The sequence below is a fragment of the Pholcus phalangioides genome, unplaced genomic scaffold (genome assembly GCF_987345545.1).
Source record: "Pholcus phalangioides strain wild (caught in Gottingen) unplaced genomic scaffold, Ppha-v1.0 ptg000007l_1, whole genome shotgun sequence".
Lineage (NCBI taxonomy): Eukaryota > Metazoa > Arthropoda > Arachnida > Araneae > Pholcidae > Pholcus > Pholcus phalangioides.
This window is the reverse complement of record NW_028301600.1, coordinates 20,138,755-20,158,141: the sequence shown is the minus strand read 5'-3', so window position 1 is coordinate 20,158,141 and position 19,387 is coordinate 20,138,755. Positions and strand designations below refer to the sequence as shown.

At 36.1% G+C, this 19,387-nt stretch overlaps 1 protein-coding gene across 1 annotated transcript in view; it reads left to right on the top strand.

The window, feature by feature from the left end:
• LOC149085038 (uncharacterized) overlaps positions 1-19,387 on the top strand; it is a 28,110-nt gene that overhangs the window by 2,534 nt on the left and 6,189 nt on the right. The gene's annotated exons all lie outside the window — the stretch shown is intronic.

Below are 19,387 nucleotides of genomic sequence, written 5' to 3'. Positions count from 1 at the left end.
GTACCTCTCCCCCGATAATCGATCTTGCGTACAACCCTCAAAGACGTTACCGTTAGCATCAATATTTGGCTCACGATGATTGATGCCAAAATGCATTCACTATTTTTTATCTGTGCCTAATGTCATGAAAAGAATAGCATTATATGGTATTTCTCACATACGCTCAATATCAGACAAGCATAATGTGAATTCTTGAATCCATCTTAAAAATAGGATGATTTAGTTTTGATGTCGATCAAGATCTCAAGATAATAAAATTAGCTTCAAATATCGAACATCCGTGGATGCTTCAGTCCAGAATTGATGACGTCCAGTCCAAATCTTTTAAATGTATCAACATTCAGACATGATCAATGCATGAATGATTTTCAAGAATTGGTAGAAGAATATGGTCGGATCATCCAAACCAAATTCTCTCTAAATCATCAGTAACTTGCTACCCTTTTATTGGCCGAAGACAGTCCCCTTGGCTCATCCTTAAAGTCAAGTCAGTAAGTGTTCCAGTCATTCATTCCCATCGCAATTCACTTTTTCTTCTCGATGAATATTACTTTCAATCATTTGTCTCTATAAAACATACGCTTTCCGGTCGCACTCTATTCTCATCTGTTGTGACGTAGTTTTATACATGGTAAACATACAATTTTTTCCCCAGTTTAATGTAGCTGCAGTCCCTTATGCATCTACGTAATGTATCGTATGGCATATTTAGTCACAAATTATTTTTCACATTTTTGGCTTTGCACAAAAACATGTTTTGAGTTGACACCACTCTCTGAACCAGTCTGTGTGTCACGTTGCATATGGCCTTCCAGATCTCAGCTTTTCATCAGAAACGTTTACTTACTCAAGAACTTGATATATACGAGTTGATTTGATCAGTCAAGAATATTAGAAATTTTTGAGGATGATGTTACTCTCCGCTATCCATACGAAAGTTTTTAACAGCTGGCTGATGCAAAGATATATTTAGAAAAGAGAGAAAATTCAACACTTATGGGGAATCGAACTCACGTCCTCTAACTCGGATAAGTCGCCATCTGGTAGCAGCGTCAGCAATTGTGAGCTTTGGTCCGAGTTAGGTTCGATCGTCCGTGTACGGTCCCGTTCAGTGCACACGAGCTCTAAGGAAAGACAGTTGTTCGTTCCCTTTGCAGTCTAGTGGTCTAAGGAGCTCGATTCCCCGCAAGGGCAGTTGAACTTTCTCTTTTTTCAATATATCTTCGCATCAGCCAGCTGTTAAAAACCTTCGTATTAGAAATTTGTCCAACAGTCTTACCTTCGAATTTGTACTCGAAGATTCTAGAAAGCGTTCCTTCGTGAACTGTAGGACATTTATATATGCATGTGGCCATCTGGTTGGCCTATGTCATTCACGAGCTATTAGTTGATTGTTGACGCCGTCCATGTACGGTGTCTTTCAACATATATATACGCTCCAAGGTTGAAATATTCTATCTGCTTCCATAGCTTAGATGGTAGAGCACTCGTGCGACCGGGGTTCGAGTCCCCGTGGGGGCAGTGATGAATTTTCTTCCTTGTAATCTTCACCTCCACAAATCACCAGTCTTTCAATGAATCTTGTATATACACCGTGTTCGTAGCTTAGGTTTCGTAATTCTGAGTATTGCTCAGCGAAGTGGTGAGTGAATCTTCCCATAACAACGAAAACAAGCAGCTGATGAGACGTTTTGGCTCGAGAGCATCAAAAATTGCGAAATGGTTGTTTCCGATTTCGTACTTACGAATTATCGATGGACCTCCCAATCACACTCATTATTATGTTAATTTGAGTTTTAGCATACGCGTCGGAATTCAAGTGTATGGATGGTCTTCTTCTGATGGTGAACATGGACGATGCTCGCAACTTGGAAAAAAAGGTGAAGATTTCTGATACGAACCAACCATCTTAATGAATATTTCAGTATCCCAACGATTTTTGGGAGCTGCAAATGGAAATTTTTTTATTAGGGCTGTGGTCCGATTAATCAATCAATTATTAATAACAGTTAAAAATTTTAGTTGAGTTAATCGACTTGAGCAATCCGATTAAAATTAAATCGATATTGTCATTAAAAGTTTGCAAATTAACTTGATTTACTTGACGAAACCGATTAGAGATGTTTTAGATAATATTGTTCCTATAAATAACGTTTTAGATAAGTGACTATGTTTAAATATTCTTGAATCAATAATTTTATAAAATTTTTTGGCATTGGAAAATACAAGTTGATTCAGCAAAAGCTGATGAGGATTTCAGTACCACATTGAGTTAGTTTGATTGGAGTTTTAAAAGAGAAAAGCTCAAAATACATTTTCTTCACTGTGAACAGCAGTTTTTGCGTTCGGTAAACATCGAGGTACCCCGTCCTTCCCAGTACCATTTAGGAGCCGAAACCCACTCTTAGATATTTCCTATAGTTTCTAAAGGAAATTAGAACAGTATGAAGCTCGAAAGTAGTTTCGAAATCAGTGACTAACCTAAAATAATCGATTTTCTAAAAAAAACCGATAAGATCCGAGTTTTAAGAAATTCCAGGGTACCGGTATGACAAGAAATGTTTAGCATATTAAATTGCTTCATGTGCGAGCAGCCAGAATTTCTTAATCTGTTCCCATAATTGTTCACATCTAGAAAATAGGCGATTGAAATGAATGAAATATCTTTTTAAGCATCAGTTAAGATTATATAGTCACCAATATACTACGTTTGTTATGAATGGTTAGCGTTCAAAAATATTCGATGAAAATTTTATTAATCAATCGATCGTCAAAATTTTTTGATTAAGCAGTTACAAATTTTTATCGATTCTCAGCTCTATCTTTTAATAATCTATATGTATAAAATTGATTTTCTGTCTGTCTGACTGTATGTTCTCTATACAAATCTACAATTTTAGACCGATCATCGTCAAATTTTATATATACCTATACGAAACTGAGTCCGATTTGAATGATAGACTACTTTCAAAGTTCCTCAGTGCATGGCAAATATGCCCGAAACAGTCAAAAATCTGTCGGGCAACAATAGCTTCTGATTCCCAACAATGACTTTTAGAATACTTATTTTGGTCTCACCGTGGTTCCCCTAACAATGTGTTTCAGACATGCATATGCCTTTACAATGGTTTGTCACTTCTTTAATGCTGCCAGTATTATGTATAGTAGTTCATTCCTTCATAATGGGCATTGTATAATATTTTATCATGTGTATATATTGTTTACAATTTTTTGTTGATTCCATTTTTAATTGGGTTGCTATATTTTTGAAATATATGACATCCATATTTTTATGGGCATCTTTTTCTCAGCCACCTTGTTGGGCATTTTGCCTGTTGTGGCGTTGTATTTGTATTTGTATAATGTGGTTTGTCACTTTTCCAATCCTTCCACTAATTGAAGAAAACCCGGAAAACGTCGGGTATTATAGCTAGTTTCTAATAAAGTTAATTACAGTAAATTTTATTCGACACTTTTACTGCTATTTCGAGCTTATATTCAAAACAGTGCTATTTTATAAACATAAGCATCATATTCCATGGTAATTTTCACATTAACAGAGAAATAAATTCTAATCTCTCTGTTAAACATAACCAATAAAGTTGTTAATGAATATTTATTTGAAATCTGAGGAAACTCGTGCCCTCGCTTCACACAGATATCTCAGAATTAATCCGTCATTTGGTTTTAGTAATGAAAAAAAAGAGAGATAATACGAATTTTTTCAACTGAATTGAGAATGTGCAGTACAAGGAGTCACCTTAATAGGCTCTAAATAGTAGAGGATTCCCATATCAGTTATCAAATATGATAACTGAGAATAATGAGTTGATACTGGGCGCTGTATAACGGTTGGATGATTCGAACCTAGTCGGTGATAAACCCGATTATATTTGAAATTCGCATAGTTTGCACAGCATTAGTTACAGCTGGAATCTTTTCAAACTAATCCGTGCGTGAAAAAGCTTTGACATAGTGAAAGATGTGATAAAACTAAACGAAATCTTTAGGCCATCACAAGCTCGTGAACTGTGTATTATTTGATAACATGCAATGCCGTAAAACAAAACTACGCTCGAATGTAATCAGTTTTTATGTGTTTAGAAAAACCCTTTTTTTCGCACTGACTTCATAAACTTTGATATTAACTTCACTTTATTTTCTGAACTACGTCATAAATCTCAAATATTTACGTGATCGAAATTAGTCCAAAACAGATTTGATGTTGTAAAAAAACGGAGTTCCGAAAATTGTACAAAATTAGCGAAATTCATGTTCTTCATAGAGATGTAACTGCTCATCGTTCAGGACAAACATTTATACAAAAAGTATTAATTAAATTAGTCAGTTTATTAAAAGTACTTATCAAAATACTCCAAAATGTTGGTAAATGACTGAAATGTATGGAGTAACATGCTTAAGTCTATTGTTCTATCACTTTGTTCCCCTCCTAAATCTGCTAAATGCCAGTTGTCCCCCTACAAAATAAATTTCTGACTGCGGAACAGAAAAATGGTATCCTTATAGTATTAATGGCATACATTGTATGATTCAAAGTATGTGTGCCTCGTCGTTGTCCATCTTCTATAATTTTGCGAGGTCGTCCCACGCCATATTAACTTAAATGGAGATTATAAATGCTAAATTTTTTTTCGAGTATGTATTGTAGTAAATGTGTATTGAAGTAATATTACTTTCAAATATATATACAATGAAACCTCTATATAACGATATTCTGTAGATCAAGAAAAAAATATCGTTGTAGAGGGATAATCGTTATATATAGAGAGGCAACATTATCCTTACGTGTGATCAAATTTATGCTGCTGTTGTCATCTTTCCTGCATCGGAATTGTTGATACCTCCAGAAAATGTGCTTTTATGCATTTATTCGCCTCGAAAATTTATTAATAAAATCTACTCTCTGGAGCATTGTCCCTGTAAAGAAGTTTACCGGAATGCATTTTTGTGTTTTACACAGAAAGTAGCAACACCAATAACTTTCTTTTGCTTTCGGTGATCCTTTTGTGCAAAATATCGATGTTATATTAGACATCTTCAGAAGAATAAAAACAAGTGACCAAGTTAAAATTAAATTCGAAACAATTCTGATCAAAATATAAAAAAATATCGTTTTTTTATAGCGGTTCCAAAAATCTCAAAAAAAAATACTGTTAAAAAGAAATTTATCGTAGTAAAGGAAATCGTTTTATCGAGAGGAGTTCAACATTAGACTAAAAACATTCCAAACAAGATTTTAAAAAATATCGTTGTAGATGGATTTATCGTTATATCGAGTCCCGTTGTAGCGAGGTTTCACTGTATAACTACTTTGCTTGTGATTCAAAGAAAGTATATAATAAGAAAAAAAAATTCGGACTGCAAACTTCAAGGTAAAAAAAATAAATAAATGCAAACACACAAAACATTTTAAAAAATTTGTGAAATCATAGCCACACATGCTTTGCAACAGACAAAGAGTTGTCGTTAATTGGAACATCAAAATATAAAATGGAAGGAATATAACCTCACGTGATGTGCAACGGCGATTCTTCAATCTGGCTGCAGTAATGAACGTTTAAGGAAGTCTTTGCACATATGCAAAGCTACTCAATTAGGGGTTAAAATATTTATACAGGCTTTTTCTCCCAGTTTTTGTGATATTTAGTAACTTGACTTTATGCTCATATTTTGTACCTTGTACGTGCAAATGTTATACATAGTTGTCATATGCGTCTAAATTTACTACTGGCATAATAAGCATCTTTGCACACGTTAATAATTCTTTTTCCTGTTGATATTTTCTTTTATTTGGCCCTAAATAGCATCCGTAATTTTAGACATGTGCAGTTCAAGCGGAAATTGTAACTCGATACGTTAAAATGCAAAATCAGGAGTGAAAGAATAATTTAAAAATATGTAATTACGTTTGGGGGGGGGGGGGACGAGCAATTTATTAACATGAATTAGACAATCATTTGGCATTTTCTAAGAATACCTGGATGGCCGTTATTTTAATGATTGTGCTTCGAAAGTGTAAACTGAGACCTGTAGTAACATGATTGCTATTTCTCGTGTGACGGCTGTGTCTGGATCGATGAAAAATCAAGAGTATGTAATTTCATTAAGAGGTTTGTATGGATCTATAGCAAACGCCGGATGCTTTTCTTCATCTTGAATGATTGATGTGATCGATAGGTGAATAGAATATCACTTTCTTACGTTATAAGAGAGAAACGCTTTAATGTTTTTAGGACAAGTAACATGCTTGGTACTCTGCTTGAGTGCATATAGATCAAACAACCTCAATGAAACATTAGATTGATCGATGCGTAAATGATGCATGAACTTCAACGAACCGAAGACAAACGATTGTTTTTACTTCTGCGTAGTGTAACACTATGTAGTGATACATGATTTCGTTCGGCGATTCATGGGTTCTTTTCTACTGAGACTTCTTAACATGTGTACTGTAGCTTGTTGGTATTGCGATTGGTGACAGCGAATGCTCGAATTCCGCTTTTTGATTTAACTAGAAGTAGACGTTCTACTTCAATATATAACTTAGAAAAATGTTTTAGGTCGTGCAGACGTTGTGACATTGAAATAAGAAAAAAAAATATTTTGAGTGATAAAAAATATCCAGTTTTTTCAACAAAGATCACTTGAATTCGTTATCTGTACTGCAATCATAGATATAGGTAATTAACATAATTTTATAGATACAAAATAGTATATATATGTGAAAATTTATAACTTCAGAAGTTTATTCCATCCGGCTGTAGGTTTGCTCCGTGATTTGTTGCAGATTATGAACTTAAATGGAGTTTAACTTTCTAATTCTCCTTTATGTTTTTCAGCGTATTTTGGAGGTTTGGGGAACAATCGGCAACTATTTTTTGGCAATTACCCGTATTTTCCAGTATTTATCGTATCAAAATCCCATATTTGTCCCAATGAAATATGGTCACGCTAGAGATAGATGATTAATTATAATAATAGCGTTTATTTATATTTTTTAATCGTGAAAAGGCAGCAGAAAATCTCTTTCCATTCAGGTATAAAAGAAAAACCTACAATACATATATGCAAAATTTTATTTCACCGCAGAAATGTGATGATCATTTATTAAAATACGCTTATAAATTGCCCAAAAAAATGAAGGCCTCTGTAAGCAACAAGGCCCAAGTGCCCGAGCTGTAGAAAATTGAAAAACGGCTTGTAACTGAATATACGGTTGCCATTTAAACTATGTACATACAGCGGTCTCGGAACCAAGGAAATATAACAAATGAAGTAATATATATAGGTATTTCCCATAAAAATAAGGTTTTACCGTGCCCAGGCCAGTTCCTAGACAACGTCTACTCTTCTCGGCTTGGTGGGTCGGGTGAGCCTTTCGTATCGCTGTGGCCAGCCCGGGTGCTGGGCTGTGGCTGTGGTCAGATCCGTGGCCTGCCCACAGGGAGGAAAGGACCACGTCTACTCTTAGTTGTTCAAACTATTCCGTATATTCATAATCATAAATGGGAAAAAAGCTCTTTATTACATCAAAAACATGTAATTGTCCCTAGGCCACCAAAAGTGAGCTGGATTGACGGTGTTTTATCGGACTTTCCAAAAAAAAGTACTTTCGGTTTCATGAAATAGGTTATGTTTGTTGAAACTTACCGTATGTCCGTACACAAATATGTATCTATAACGTAAAAACTTTCCCATTGTATTATAGTTGGTGCTTGAGTTCTCATTCGGCTCATCTATTGTGTTAATTAGTTGTGTAGCATTCCTTTAGGTCGTTACGAAAATAGGAAATCAAAATGTGCATTTTCGTCATATTCTATTACGATTTCCTCAAAGTTAAATGCATTAACAGAATGTATGCGCCATAGAGAAAGCACAGCCAATATAAGAAAAACTTAACTAAAAAAAAAAACAGCTCACACACAGTTAAAACCAACTCAAACGACATCAAATTCTTACACAATGAATGAATGAACGCCAGGGGTTCCACCACTGGACTTATCCCGTTCCCGAGATCTCTTCCAGCCCAGCTTTCGTGGCAGAGTCTGGAACAAAGTGAGTGCACCTAACAGTCTGATTGTGTAGCTAGTGTTGTGTCTGATATTTCAGTGCTGCCATCTATACTTCAAATTGTGAGTGAAGTGTAATGATTGAATATTTGTAATGTTGTGGGCCTGTTGCTCTCTGTGGCGAGACTTTTTAACGGGGAGATCGGCTCGCATTCGTGCCTTGAAGTTGGGAACCACAGAAAACCAACTTCAGCCGACCACCACTGTGGCGCCGGTGGGGTTCGAACCCGGATCCTCAAATTCTTACACAGTCGAACTTTCCAAAACAGACACTCCCTTGGACAAAACTAGTTCCCGTGCGTGTCCGTTATCGAATGTTTCCACTATTCATCAAAGAAATAACTTGAAAGTAAATAAGTAAAAATGTGTGTGTCTGAAAAGTAAATAATTTAAGGTGATTTTTTAAGGGAATTGTTTATTTAGATCTTTATGCAGGAAACCAAATCATCAATGTCATTGTGTAGTGTTAGTGACTAACTAAATCGCATGAAGTTTTGCAACAGAGAGGTGCAGATTTTTTGAATAAAAGGAAATTGTGTGTGATAACGACAATACTCGACCACACACACGTATATTCGGTCTCTTACGAGAAATTATTAAAGGTTGGCTGAAATGTGTAAACACATTTATCATATAGTCCTGATATTGCATCAATAAAGTTTTATTCAAAATTTATTCATAACAAAAAAAATTTTGTCAAAAAAAGACCAACATCCGATGAAAGTATCAAATCACACTTGAAGATTTTTCTTTTGTTTTTAAGATATAAAAAGGTCAATAAAAATTATGTTGAAAATCATTGATGATTACTGAAGAAATAGTTGAAAAATTTTATAAAGTTATTTCATTTCATGAAAAAGTGAAAGTCCTGACAAACAAATAATAACACATGATCTATACTATCCATCCTTTCAAAAGTCTTGAAGACTTCGATCAAATCTCCACATCAAAAAAAAATATATTCAAAAACTAAAATCTCTCCACCAAGTGTTCCGGTAGAATTTCTCTGCAATCCTTCAAGAGCTTAAATTCTATAGGTACATACATGCACGGTGTCCTGTGTAAGTGCTAAGGCAGCCTTTATCTCATCAACCGCCCGTGGTAGAGGTATGATTACAATTTAAAAAAATGCTAAAAAAAAAAAAGGCGTTCAAAAATTACCCTGTACCAGTTTTGAGAGTGTGTCACAAATGATGTCGATGAAAATTCTGAATTTTGAAAGAAATGATTCCAGAATCGACAAATATTCAGAATGTATGAAAGAAATGATTCCTGAATTGATGAAAATTCAGAATTTTGAAAGAAATTATACCGTAAGTGCGGAGCCCCTCAAACGCGGGGTACACCTGTCGCACATCCCTAAGGGCGGCTCTGTGAGTATAGCTTGAATGTAACCTTAACGAGGAGTCAAATTGGAGACTTGTTCAATTGCTCGCGATCTACTGAATCTAACGCTCTTGGTTAGGCTTACCCTCTGTGAGCATCGCGGTGGTTACAGGTAGAAGAGATATGTACTTATACACTTACCTATAATAACAATATGATAGCGCAAAAATGATAATTTGTGTTCAAAACTGTGCCTGGATATAAAATTCGAATATACACGATTCCCGTATTTCATTTTCTTGTCATATACCATATAGAGTAGTTATGATAGTGTTTCAACTTATCATCTCTTTAGTGTTACGATTATAGAGGGTGCATAGCAAACCGGGGGAGAATGGCATGGTTACTGGCGAACCGTTGATCCTATAGGTATGCTTTTAATAAGAAAAAGTTTCCAAATAACGTGTGGTACTCAGATATGTCATCCATGTTGCAAGGGGTTGTGTAGTTATTAAAATAAAAATGTTAACTTTTTATGTCGTCCCCGTGTTCCCCAAAACCCAGTTAGGAAGTTGTTGTCTCTCCTCTGATGCCAACAAAGAAAATTCCACGTTTCTAAGTGCTGCAATATTCGCTGAGATATTCGAATTTGAAAAACGAAGGAAAGTTGGGGGAAAACACCATTAGATGCTGGTAAAATGGTTTACCCCTATTTAATGCTGTTTTTTCCTAACTTTTCTCCGTTTTTCGAATTCAGATATCTCAGCGAATATTGCACTTAGAATCGTGGAATTTCTTTTTTTGGCATCAGGAAAGACGGGGCAACAACTTTTTAATTGGGTTTTTTGGGGGCGCAGGGTGTCCGTATATAAAAAGTAAATATCTTTTATTTCAATAACTGTACAACTCTTTGGAACGTGAATGACGTTTCTACACGTTATTTGGATACTTTTTGTAATTGGAAGTACGCTTTTAGGATCAACGATTCGCCAGTAAAATGCTATACGCCCTGTTACTTATGCACCCAATATATAGCAATAAAACTTGACAAACAAACAAACAAAGTATTCTCGGTCAAGGTGGTTCGGCCGTCAAAACACTACGGGTTGTCTCGCGTTCGTTCAACCATCACACAAGTTATAGCTCTCATCAAAAAGTTCGTATATTCTCGAGGTTCCGTCTAATACTCTCGTAAGACAACAGTTCTAAGAAGTTAAACACAAGAAGAAGAGAGTATAGATCTCTGCTTTCGGTTCATTTTTCGGTGATTTTTGTTTTGTAGGTCGCATCAGAGTTTCGACTGAGTGAGTTTATGATTATGCGTCATCATCATCCGGTACACTAAAAGAAGGATCCGCTGATTCTAGTTTTAATCCGCGTAAGATTTTTTACCCTCGCGGCGATCGAATTATAGAATCGATAAAAAGAAAAGATGGTTTTTGTAGCCGCGATATGTTTTTTTTACGTTAATATTACAGGGAATAAATCGTTCAAGAACTCAATCCACCATTCAATCTTTTATACATTTATAGAGTATTGATCAAATAAAAAAAAAACAATAGAATAATGGTAAGAATGTGCGGTTGAACTCATTATAAGAAACGCTAAGTTCTGTAAGGACATCAAAATCACACGATTATCTTTCTAGAGATGACCTGGATTTATTTTCAGAAAAATAACAGAAGACAATATATTTTGACATTTTTGATGGGATCAGATATTTGTAAAAATAAAATTTCACCCACTTAACATCAACCACCTCCCTGGTATTTTGATTAAATTATTTTGGTCTTGCAATTTGTGTAAATGCCTAGTTGGTCTTACACATATTGAATTGTACGTCGGATTCATCGCAATATTTACCTAAAGACACGTACAACGTGCGATCAAGAAATTAGCAAACTCTTCATCTATACATATAAAATAACATGTCCTGACTAATTGACTGACTGATTCATCATCACCGAACCGAAACCACTGGAGATCATTATTTATGAAAGTTGGTCAGTAGTTTTATTTCATGACGTAAAGCCGAAACCTCTGAAGCTACAAATGTGAAATTTGGTTAGTACTTTTGTTTCATGATTTCATGACAAAGACTCCCTAAGAAGGAGTTTTCGAAATTCGGTCATGAGGGGGGCTCAAAGTTTATATGGGGCAATCATTACTGTGCCGAAATCGCTGAAGCTATAAATATGAAATTCGGTCAGTATTATATTTTACACTGAAGCGCCAAAAAAACTGGTCCACCTGCCTAATATCGTGTAGGGCCCCCGCGAGCACGCAGAAGTGCCGCAACACGACGTGGCATGGACTCGACTAATGTCTGAAGTAGTGCTGGAGGTAATTGACACCATGAATCCTGCAGGGTTGTCCATAAATCCGTAGGAGTAAGAGGGGGGTGGAGATCTCTTCTGAACAGCACGTTGCAAGGCATCCCAGATATGTTCACAATGTTCATGTCTGGGGATTTAGGTGGCCAGCGGAAGTGTCTAAAGTCAGAAGAGTGTTCCTGGAGCCACTTTGTAGCAATTCTGGATGTGTGGGTTGTCGCATTGTCCTGCTGAAATTGTCCAAGTCCGTCGGAATGCACAATGGACATGAATGGGTGCAGGTGATCAGACAGGATGCTTACGTACCTGTCATCTGTCAGAGTCGTATCTAGACGTATCAGGGGTCCCATATCACGCCAACTGCATACGCCCCATACCATCACAGAGCCTCCACCAGCTTCAACAGTCCCCTTTTGACATGTAGGGTCCATGGATTCATGAGGTTGTTTCCATACCCGTACACGTTTATCAGCTCGAAGCAATTGGAACCGAGACTCGTCAGACCAGGCAACGTGTTTCCAGTCCTCAACAGTCCAATGTCGGTGTTGTCGGGCCCAAGCGAGGCGTAAAACTTTGTGTCGTGCAGTCATCAAGGGTACACGAGTGGGCCTTCGGCTCCGAAAGCCCATATCGATGATGTTTCGTTGAATGGTTCGCACGCTGACACTTGTTGATGGCCCAGCATTGAAATCTGCAGCAATTTGCGGAAGGATTGCACGTCCGTCACGTTTAATGATTCTCGTCAGTCGTCGTTGGTCCCGTTCTTGCATGATCTTTTTCCGGCAGCAGCGATGTCGTAGATTTAATTTTTTACCGGATTCCCGATATTCACGGTACACTCGTGAAATGGTCGTACGTGAAAATCCAAATTTCATCGCCACCTCGGAGATGCTATGTCACATCTCTCGTGCGCCGACTATAACACCACGTTCAAACTCACTTAAATCTCGATAACCTGCCATTGTGGCAGCAGTAACCGATCTAACAACTATTCCAGACACTTGTTGTGTTATATAGGCGTTGCCAACCGCAGCGCCGTACTCTGATTGGTTCCATATCTCTATTTGCATACGCATGCCTGTACCAGTTTTTTTTGGCTCTTCAGTTTATAACATAGAGACCCGCCAAGATGGGATTTCTGGAAATGCAACCCCCAAGGGAGGTCATGAGGGATTCAAATGTTATTGGAAGTAATCATGTCCAAGACTTTTCAGATTACCAAATCCACGCTAGCGAAGCCGCGGGTAACAGCCAGTAGAAAATAAAGGAGACATGCCGCTGATGGGGGGGGGGGGGGGGGGAGATTAAATTTCATAATGATCTTGTGGGATCATGCTACTAACAAGGAAAGGGTCCCAAGGTGTCATCCTCTAAAAACTGTGAAAAAATGTATAAGTACATTCATCTCACCTAGAAACACATAAAAACAAAAAAACTAGCGGCAATTATTAAAGCCGAAAAAAATTATTAATAATGACAACAGTTGGCTACTCATCATCTCTCACGCGCCCTGACGATATCTATGAAAAAAACTTTTCACTCTCACACACACGCTCTAGCTCTCGTTTTTCTTTCCTCTTTATTTGTACACGATCATGTGTTGTTTGAATGACTCTAAGACTCTAGGGTTGCGGGATTATTAAATTCATTCTTGGCTTCTAATGGAGTTCAAAATACTAATATTTACAATTTATTTTGAGTGACCATAATAACTCCGAAGAATTCTTTTATATTTTTGGGTATATTTAATGAATAGAATCAGTGGCAATTTTTTCAAAACTTTTTGAAGACGTCACCTGTAGACCCTTTCCTTGTAAGTTCTAAAGAGAAATCAACAGCACTTTTATTTTTTCAAAAATTCTTAATGACATATATTTCCAGAATTGATGAAAATCATTTCGAGAATGAGTGAAAGAAATATTTCCGAATTAATTAAGATTTATATTAAATGAGAAAATAACTTCAGAATTGATGAAAATTCATATTTCATGAAAAAAAAAATTCAAATTCAATGAAAATTCATATTTAGTTCATGTGTTAAATCTCAAAATAAATAAAATTCTCCAATAATATAAAGCCTCCTGTCTGGCTCAGAGCCATAGATGCCGTATGGCCAACCCGTCAAGACGCCACTGTGTGACTCTAGATAGGGGCGTACGCAGGATCGACTTTTGGAGGGGCACAAAAATTTTCTTCCAGGATACTTTTGAATTACCACCCTTCAAAAAGCATTTAAATTAACAGAAATTGGTTAATATAGCATATAAAGGGTATTTTCTTTCGATATTTCAATTTTTTCACCGAAATATTAATTTTTTTCGTAATTTTTGGTCGGCTCCTACGTACTCCTCTGACTCTAGATACCGCAATATGACTAGTTGGCCCTCGAGCTTTATGGAAAGAAAAATATTTTTTTGTCCCGCAATATCTGAAACGTTGAAGACCCACTAGCCTACGGGATAAGGGAAAGCAAAGAGTTCCCACAGCTTTGGGCTGTAAAGAACTGGATGCTTCATCACGAAAATGCACCATCGCATACTTTCCTCAAAAAGCAGCAGTTTCTTGAGAGAAACAATGTTATTACTGTTCCTCCATCCTTTCTATTCTTCGCATCTGGCCATTAGTGCCTATCCGATATTCCCTAGAATGAAAGGATAGCTTAATGTCCTAAATTCGGGACTTGAGAAAAATTCAGGACTGCACAAGGGTTGCATGGAGCACCCCCTGTAAAAAGACCTGCCAGAAAGCCTTCAATCAGCAGTTTCCTTAGTTAAAAGTCTCTTACATTGTCAGTTAGGGATCTTTTTGATCGCACCTTGTACATTTATAATATCCAGTGCGTATAACGATACACACTGGATATTAGCAGAGATATATCTATATACTTATTTTATTATTTGATCATCTTTGTCACACAACGGTCATTTTACGCACGCGAGAAAATGCATTAAGTGATGCACACGCTAATTCCGAAACCAAGCCTATTATAATTTCGAAAACTAATCAAGTAAAAAGTCAGATGTATAAAAAACATCATTCAACTTTTATATCATACTAATCAAATTTTCGCTGTTCAACCTCTTTAACCCGCTCCAAATAACTATGCTAACAATCAATTATTATAATCACTGATGAGTTTTACTGATCAGAAATTCCTTTGAAAGAGAATAACTAGGCGAAAAACAGGCCAAACTGTTGTTTGCGTTCGTTTCCATAATCCATTTGGAAATACCGCAGGGAAATCTTCTAATTCGTTTGAAAAGGCAATGCCTTTTCTATTCCAATTCTACCTCTTTCTATTCCATGAAATTATTCTCATCGCTATTTCTTGACTGCATTATCGGCATGACAAAATGTTAAAGAACAAATTAAGCATTTCGACAACTGTAATTGCCATTCTGTAGTTCACTGACCTACCTATACATCAGTATTGAAGTTGTAGAATTGCCGAGTCTTTCTTTAAAGATTCAATTTCTTCTTTTCATATGTATTACTATATCACAAATATTTGCTACTGTTTCGTCTCATTAGTTCGTTTTCGGTTTTACGAATTCCTGTAAAATCCGAAATTGCTTTAATATTTTATTCACCTTAATTTCGCAAAATTATACGAATTTGTCTTTGCTAGATCTATTTCTATTTTATTACTTAAAAAAATTAACAAGTACACACAAATGAGTAATTTTTAAATGACACAATTGACACACAACTGATGGAAATAGTAATATTGTGAGAATTTTAGAAACATGTACGGTTGTTTCTAAAGTAATATGACTTTCTCATCTGGAGAAAGTATCGAAGGCTTTTTTACGCTATTCCTGTTATTTGAGTAACAGTACGTTTTGACCACTTTAATCTTTTGCTTTTACGGATGAACGCTCTGTAGACAATTATGTAAAGCTGTGAGAAGATAATAAACGAAAAGAGAAGTCAGTCGTATGCGTAACTCATAGCACCCGACCTCTACACTTTCGATATATTTAGCCACTGAAAAGTACTGATGGTGTTTTAGACACGCGTGTTGTTATCTTTGAACCAAATTTGAAAGAAAATTACCGTATTTGATGGTGTTTTTCAAGATATCGTTTCCTACATATGTTTTGAGCATTCAATAAAACACTTCTGCTTATAAGACATCCTCAAGACAAATTTTTGCGGGAGAAAAACACCGGTGTGGATAAGATTTTAATTCCCAAAATTTTCTATTTATAACAGTACTTTCTCATTTTTTATTTTGACTCTTCGTGAGGCTTTTTGGATCACGTGATATTTCCCTCATTCAGCGAAGTGTTTGAGGGAAATAAAAACCGTAATACCTTGAATACAAACCGTATTCAAGGTAACTAACATGGCGGCTTCCTCGGACGCTCATGGGGAGAAACAAATCTAAGTTTAAAAAATGTAGAAATGAATCTATTTATTTTTTTTCCTCATATGGGCTTCACGTATTTCGAAAAATGTTTTTGAAATTGAAGGTACCGTTTTGTTTGTTTTTTGAGTCAAAAAATGCTACAATTAAAGCTGCGGGATTTTTCCAATGTTTTCCAGGCCATTGTAAATAGGAACCCCACCTCAAACTACAGTTGAATAGTGGAAATTTTGTTTTAACGAATACCGTTATAGCGTATATAAATCTCGCTGTCACGAAAAATTTTCTAATCCTTAAATAAGTTTACATAGAAACAATGTATTAAGAAGTCACCAACGAGAGAATAAGTCAAATAAATACACAAAAATTATAAAAACGCCTGACCACGACGTTTGAAGTGAACAGCGCACTTTTTTTCGCTTAGAAATCGAGAGTTAAGATTTGGTATACAACCCAAGTGGGATCCTCGGTCAGCGTGATTAGTGATTAAATTTTTTTCCCTCTGAAGACGACACCCAAAGTGTGTCGAAATTGCATTAAGAGTTTTTGTAATTTACATATATTTATTTGCCTTATTCGTTCATGACTTCTTAATATTCTTGGGAGAAGTTTATCTACTCTTCTAGGAACAATGTATTGCGAAGTCCCATATTAGGAAATGAAAAACCCGTTATAATGAATTCAAAAACATGAAACAACAAAAGAGTGCAGAAGGTTACAAAAATGATCTCGTAAAATCGGTTTCAGATTGCTGAACTTGCTGAACTATTGGAGGAGAAGACTTGGTCTTCTTCTTGGCTTGTGGTGATGCGGAAACAAATTTTAGCCAATACGGTGCATGAAAAACAAATGAAATCTGCGGTATAGGATAGTGCTACGCGTTAGGAATGCTTCATATTTCATCTGTTTCAAAATGAGTGGCCTCAAAAGGAAACAGTTTTCGATTACAGAAAAACTTGGATAATATCCGAAGTTGATGCTGGAGTATACAAAAACAATGTGGCATTTAAATACGGCATATCTCCATCTACTCTTTCAACATTTTTGAAAAATCGAACGAAGTTGCAATTTCAAACTCAAACAGCAGTAATACGATCCCATAGAAAAAAGACAAGACTTTCAAATATTTAAGATGTGGATGCCTGTCTTACAGGACATTCGTTCAAGACATTTTCCAGAGACATGTATGGTTTCAGGACATTCATTCCCGAAATGTGTCACTTACCTGCTCACGCATGAGAAAAAACTTTGGAATTTTCATGTGCTTTTGAATGCGAAATCCTTCAAGCATTTGTTCCAAGCATTGTACGCTTTTGAGCACGCGTATACTTCAAAGGAATCCGCTGTTTTCTCGGCTGCTATAACACTTGTACCATTAAAAAAAAATCACGGATTATTTGTCTCAAATATATATTCGGCCCTCATATCTGTCCTATGTACCCAGTAGGAACGATTAAATCATCGTATGCCACCGTCATACGTACTCACTACGTCGCGGCGGCAACTGCATATCTTAATTTTTTAATCCATTACATTATTTCACGGCCTCTGCATGTTTGGTATTATTCGAAACACGAATAATGTGGCTTTGTACAATCATGACTATTACAGTCCGTGTCTCAAATGTTCAGACACTATAGATTTTTAACTGCGCCATGGACACAGTTTCAAATTTTGATTTCATTTTTTTTGCTTGTGATCAGAATGCGAAAACCTACTTCAAACTTCTGTCATTGTCAAGGAAAATAAGTTTCGGATTTTTTAAACTCAAAAATTTTGAAATGTAGCTGTCTTAAAAGTTTAGAAAAACTTCCGATTATATGCGAATTTCGGAGATTGCATCTACATGGCGTATCAGAGACGTGAAGTTGAAAGTGGAAAGCTATCGGACTGGTTTTCATTAAGAAAAAATTGCTGAAGTCGTCGCATATTTTGTACGATGAAATCCTTCTAGTATTTCATTTGAAAGTAAAAAGAAAAGCTAAAAGACATTGCTATTGCTTTGAGCAGGTCGAAATGAAGTGTCTGACGTGTATTGACACAACGTTTGTCCCAAAAGCCAAAACCTGGTTGTGGTAGGCAACGCAGTACAAGTTTACGCGTAAACAAAACCGTTGGAAGATTGGCTTCAACGCAAAAAATGATCATGATCATTTTTTTCGCACCACGGTAATTTTCTGCACACGTGGGCTAGTTAGACTGGGGCCTACAATTTATTGCCGATTCCGAACGGCAGGCTTGTTTTTTATACTCATCGAGAGGTTGGTGCTCTAACTCCTCAATGGGAGCCAGACCAGAGGGGGCAAAAATTTCACCCTTTAACGTCCCCTTCAACATTACAAAGGGGCGCCAGAATACGTGCTTGCCCGGCTGACAAAGCATCTAGTTGCAATCCTGCTATTAGTTATTAAAGCTTGTAATTTTTGTAAATTTGAATTTTCTGTAAACTTTTGGGACAGTCATTTTTTTGTATTTCGACACTATAAATATTCTAAATGTTCTTTCGTAGAAATTTTTTTTATATAAATGTAGAAATGCTTCAGGTATTATCCATTAAAAAGTGCTAATTTTACTCGCCGTATTTTTCTTGTTGTTATAAGAGAAGCGCGTTATCTAAACTTTTGAGACGGACTCTGCATATTATTTTCATTTATTATATTTCACTGTGAGTGATGAACGTTTGCTGCTTAACACTTATCCGAGATATTATTGTAAACAGCATGTTTTAGCCCCGTTGAGCAAAAATGCCCCGTGTAACTGAGTTAGTAGTTCTTTGTTACGGCCACTAGGTAGAGTTATAAATCCGATTTTTGGCAGTGGTAGAAGAGAAAAAAAAACAGTTTTACTACAAAGAAAATATGATATAAATTTTGTTAGGTATTACAAATGATACTGTATAATATTATAGACAAGACGTTATTTTTTATAAACATGAAAATTTTAAATTAATTCAATGATTATTTTAAAATTATAATTTTTTTTACTGAACATGGAACCGCGATTCCATTTAAATCTGCTCCGACCTACGAGACGGAATTCATTTAAATCTCCTCCGGGCTTGAGGAGTTGAGCAATTAAAACTGACGACGTATGAATGACGTATCCGATGTCTATACGTTATTTGGATACTTTTCTCTAATTGGAAGTATACCTCTAGGACCAACGGTTCACCAGTAAAATGTGGCTTAGCTACTTTTCTATTACTATCCTGTACATTTCTATGGGGATCATCCTATGCTTGTCCCTCAAAGTGATGCAGATTACGACGT